Here is a 6,000-nt window from a genome sequence, read left to right as displayed (position 1 = left end):
AAACAATTTTAAGTTTGGTTGTCTTTTCTATAGGGATGTGTCAATGCTTCGGTCAGAGTCTGCTTCTTGGGGGAGGGTAGTGGTGGTGGTCACAGTGGAACTTGACTCTGAAGTCCTTTCAGTCCTTGGCTTCCATGTGAAAAACACATCTTCACATGGATGGACTGTAAGGGCTGAATGGGAGAATGTGATTTGAGTAGTGAGTCCTCTGCTCTGTTCTTGATTAACACTAACACATCCTCAATTCTTTTTTTTCTTTTATTGAAAATAAATTCTTTTCTCATACACTATATCCTGATGATAATTTCCCCCCCTTTCTCACTCCTCCTAGTTCCTTCCCACCTTTCTTCCCCTCCAGATCTACCCCATTTCTGTCTCTCATTAAAAAGAACAGGCTTCTAAGAGATGACAACCAAACATGACAAAATAATAGATACTAAGATGAAGCAACATATCACGAGGAAAAGTGTGCCAAGAGCAGATACATGAGTCAGAGACCAACCAGTTCTCACAGTCAGGAGTCCCATAAAAATACTAAGCTAATAGCTATGGTATATACACAGAGGACCTGATGCAGACCCCTGGAGAGCCTGGGCTTGCTGTTTTAGTCTCTGTGAGCTCATATGCACCTTCTTTAGTGATGGCTCATGCTGGCGAGAATGTAGAACAAGGGGAACACTCCTCCATTGTGGTGGGAGAGCAAACTTATAAAGCCACCATGGAAATCAGTGCAGTGGTTGCTCAGAAAGTTGGGGATCTGTCTACCCCAGGATCTAGCTATCTCCCTTTCGGGCATATACCCAAACGCTGCTCCATCTTACTGCAAGAACACTTGCTCAACAATGTTCATTGCAGCTTTGTTCATAACAGGAAGCAACTGGAAACAACTTAGAAGTCCCTCAACAGAAGAATGGATTATAAATAATGTGGTACATTTACACAATGGAGTACTACTCAGCTGTTACAAAAATGATATCATGCAATTTACAGACAAATGGATGAAACTAAAAAACAAAAATCATCCTGAGCTAGGTAACCCACACCCAGAAAGACACGTATGGTATGTATTCACTTATAAGTGCATATTCGCCATTAAGGAAATTATCATACAACCCATAGACTCAGAAATAGGAGGTAAAGTGAAGGGCTGTAGAGGGAATGCAGGGGTCTCCGTGGGAGGGAGAAATAGAATATTTTATAAGTAGACTGAGGACAGAGTTGGGGTTGAGGAGCAGTTGGAGGAACATGTGGAGAGAGAGGATGTGGGGAGAGGTGGATGAGTTGGGGGGTTTGGGGAAGGTGATATAGAAAGTTAGTGTAGTGGAAACTTTCTGGAATCAATGTAGGTGATACTAATGAGGACTCCTGTAATGGGGGACACAGAGTCTCAACTGGTTACCTCTTGTATCCAGGCGAGGCTTCTGGTGGCAGGACAGGGTTACATTCAATTGAATTGTTGGCCAAGGATGTCCCATGGAAATCCCCAAGCAGTGGGCCCACATTGCTGAGGACAAATGCCCACATGACTCTTTGAACATGGAGAAGTCAAGCTGGTGCCCACAGGGAGCCCTTACCTCTATGTTTTAGTCTCTTTTGTGCAGGAATATACTCTGCAGTACCAAAAGAGAAACATGGACACCAGCCCATCCAAAAAACCTTTGACCTACCTGCATAACATGTGGTTATGCATAAAAGTGGCACCAAACTTGTGGGCATAGCCAACCAATGTCTGATTTAAGTTAAGGCTCACTCTATGAGAAGGAATCCATACCCAACACTACTTGGGTAACCCAGAACCAGAGTCTAGATAGCCCAGAGACCTAGGATGAAATCAAACACTGCTGGTCTTCAAAAATCAGTGAAATGATTCCCAATGATATTCTGCCATACTGGATAATTAGTGATTCGTCATCATCACATAGGCCTTCTCCAGCAGCAGATGGGAACAGATCCAGAGACCCACCACCAGAATTATGCTGGGAGAGGTCTAAACTGGAGGTCTCTACCAAATCTTTCCTCTCACAGCTCAGGGAATTTTGAGAAGAGGAGGTAGAAAAATGGTGAGAGCCAGAGGGGATGGAGGACACCTGGAGAGCAGGCCCTCTGAGCCAACTAGACAGGGCTCAATCCTTGTTCTTAAACCCTGCAAACGGTCCATTATTGACATTTCATAGAAAACAGTGAACTTTGAATTTGCTTTCTGAAAAGGCTGTAGTTTTGCAGCCTGCTACCTACCAAAGCTGTTTGAAGCCGTATTCTAAGACATCCCAGGGAAGTGCTTTTCTTCTTACCCACTCCACAATCCCTTCTCCACAGGCGCAACCTTTCCCTCATATTCTCCTGCCATTGATGGGCAAAGTATAAAAGAATGCTCAGCCTTCACCCAAATCTCCAGTTTATGAAGCTCTTGAAGCATCACAGCTCCCTTCTAACAGCCCCAAAGGGACAAATGAACAACTATCCCACAGGCCTTTCTGCCCTTTGCAACCACGTCAATAACAGCAAAGCTTTTGATGGCTGTGGTAGGCTGCGGTCCCCAAAGCTGTAATTCTTCTTGTTTTTTGTTTTTTTTTTTTTTATCAGTATGTTCATAGTAAGTGACTGACTTAAAAATTAGGCTTCTTGATTTAATAAAAAGATTCTCCTGAATGTCAGTAGAGATGTTTTCTGTAGAAGCAGAGGGAAATAAATTCATACCATTTCTTATGCTAAAGTGGCATGGCATCAGGATAGCCGCATCAATTAATTCTTACCCAGTGCTGATACTTGACTCTCATTCCTAGTAGTTTGGGTCATTAATACATCCCATTAATGTAAAAAGTCTAATTTCTTCAGGTGATTAAGCCATTATAAAAAGTTAAAATGTGATTTTTCTTCCATTTCACAAGTGTGGTATTTGGTTCATATTAGGCCGTTAATAATTGAGAGAGTATCATGTGCTGTTCACCTGTGAAGGGTGTCAGTTGGAGCAGTTCGGAGTAGGAGACTTGAGAGTGTGGTCTGTGCTGTTTTTTTTTTTTGTTTGTTTGTTTTTTGTTTTTTAATAAGAGTAGCTGGAGAGATGGCTCAGTAGTTAAGAGCACTGGCTAATGTTGCTGAGGACTCGGTTTGATTGCCAGCTCCCACATGGATGCTCACAGCCATTTGCAACTTCCATTCTGGGGAACCACTGGCACTCCCTGGCACTAGGCACACACGTGATGCACAGACATATATGTTAGCAAAACACTCGGACACTTAAAATTAAAAAAAAAATCACCCACATTTCTCACTTCTGAAATGGGGGATTTGATGTCAGTCGTGGAGAGAAAGGGCAAGGCGGGGAAATGGTTTCATTTATGAAAACTGCCTAATCTCTAGAGACCTCTAGGGTCTGCTGAACAACATGTCTTCAGTAGACACCAGACGTACCTTTAAAGATGTGTTAACCTTATAGCTCTCCAGCTAGGATTCATATCCCAATAAATGAAAAAAAATTAGCGTTAAATTGAGACACATAACTGCTTGCAAATTACAAACCCTTAAGCTAGGCTGCGTGTTAGAATTGGCTCAGTTATGCTGAGAATGGAAAAAGAGGCTAATACAAAAATTTGGACAAGATATCTTGCCTTTTCTTATATGCACCTTGATGACATTTTTGTTTCTCATTTTATAGCATCCTTTCAGCTTCTTTGGACTTGAAATGATGAATTGGAACAAGGGCTGAGTGTTAATATCTCAAGCACAGATGTGCTCAGCCAAACTGCATTATCACCGTAGTGGGGACCCAGGGCCCTCTTGCTCCAGCATTTTTTTCCTTTGGAATGGACCAGCTGTCTCTTTTAGTTTATTTATGTGACAACGCCTTGGACACACAATTGTCTGTATAAAATCTTAAATAGCACATAACGGTGGCTTGGGAAATGAAACAGGTCCTATGTGACCTCTAGACATATAGGCACCAGCTGATATAACGGTTTTCGCGTAAACGTGTCTCTCTGAGTTGTGTGGGTGGTTTTGTTTAGTTGCCCACTGGGTTGCCTAGCCCTGAGGTGAATACGTGGAGTGGGTCAGGTTGCTGAGGCAACCTGGTTTAGGAGCTCTTGAGGATGTTGATTTTGTGCTGGTCACCAGGCTGTTTCTGGGTGAAATTCCACCATACCCCTAAATTTCATTTTCTGGAGACTTACTCTCTTCTGCCGTGTTCTTGAAAGTCAATACCTGGCTGGAGAGATGGTTCATGGCTTAAGAGTGCTTGCTGCTCTTCCAGAGGACCTGAGTTTGGTTCGGGATTCCCACTCACAACCCTCCCTAACTCCAGCTCCAGGGGATCTGATACCCTCTGCTGGCCTCTGTGGGTACCTCACACATGGCTCATATGCATATAAAACAATCTTTAGGAGAAATCAGCTGCTATCAAAGCACTATTCATTATAGAGGTTTAACATCTCACATTAACAAGGGTACTTCATGATCAAAATAATTTTGATGCAATAGTAGCTTACTCAAAATTGACTTTCATCAACTTTGTGTAATATGGATTTATGAAAAAGTTTGATTATATACTAGAGAGAAGAAGCTAAATGTTGTTAAACAACAATGAACTAGTTTACAACATTTTTAAAAAATTACTTTTGAGTTAACTCAGAAGTTTGCTTAAAGTACATCTGTGCTATTTTATTAGAACGTTTTTTTCTCTCTCTCAGGGTGAGCATGCTTGTATTTAATTTTAAATGTATTTAGTTATAGCTTTGGGGTATGAATAATTAGGAACGAATGTTCCAGGGTTCATTTAGTACTGCAAAAAGAAGTTGCACAACACATTAAGAATGTACAGAGAACCCGCTTCCAACTTTCTACAGTGTAATTAACAAGAATGCACACTGCTGTAGTCGCAGAACCATGCCATGCAATTTATCCCACGGTCATAAATAGCTTATAAACTATAAATCTTAATGATCATATTTATATTTAAAAACTAAGGCATGCATAACCCATCGGTACAGCCTATGTGTTGCAGGTGACACTGTGTCCTAGTTAAAATACGGAGATAGATAATTTCCAAGCAACCTATGTGAGAAAAACGAAGATGGAATGAAACCAAACAGGCTCACGGAGCTGATTAAGTGACCGTTTGTTTTCAGGCCCAGGCTCCAGCTTTGCCATTGATTTCTTTTTGCCTCAGTTTCCCTACCTGTGACATGGAGCTCCATCTCTGAAGGCCCTTCTGTCTTCTATGTGGTATTTATTTCCAACATTTCCTCTTTCATTTGCTTTTATTTGTTTTTTTTTTTTTGTTTGTTTGTTTTATTTTTTTTTAAATAGGATTTCTCTGTGTAGCTCTGACTGTCCGGTACTAGCTCAGAGACCTGCTGCCTCTGCTTCCCTAGTGCTGGGCTTAAAGTCATGTGCCCCATGCCTAGCTTCTTTCCTGTTTTCTAGGGGATAGGTTTAGAGGCCCCCACTTAGGAAATATGTTGAGCACAGACAGTACAGGAAATAAAAGCTGTTGAACACCCTGCGCGTACATTCTGGTTTATGTACGTTAACACTGTCGTACTGCCTACAGCTCTCTAGAGAAATAGAATGTGCTGTGTGCTGTTGAGTCCCTCAACGCCATCCTCAACCTGGTGACCCTTTTGGATTTGCCTGGCCTGTGCTGGCTCTATCCAGCCATTCTGAAGCCGTGTCCAGCCCTTTCTGCCTCAGGTCTCGGTCCTCACAGGTCCCTCTGGCCAGCTGTTCTTCTACCCCAGCCTCTCCCTAATCTTGAGAACCACAAGTGTGCTTCCTCCGTCACTTGCTCTCAGGGTGACCTTTCCAGGTACCCATTTGCCCATGATGCCCCTCTCTCACCTCTCCTTCCCCCAAGCTAAATTCTCAAAGTGCTAATCAACTGCTGAATCATCTGTGTGGACCTCTGCGGATTTTACTGTGTTATCGTCCATAAATCGAAAGGGAACCTCTACATGGTACACGTTCCAGTAATGGTTTTGTAGTATAGTCTGGTAGATGAGCTGT

Source organism: Meriones unguiculatus, chromosome 4 (assembly GCF_030254825.1).
Source record: "Meriones unguiculatus strain TT.TT164.6M chromosome 4, Bangor_MerUng_6.1, whole genome shotgun sequence".
NCBI lineage: Eukaryota > Metazoa > Chordata > Mammalia > Rodentia > Muridae > Meriones > Meriones unguiculatus.
Note: the sequence above shows the minus strand (reverse complement) of the source record.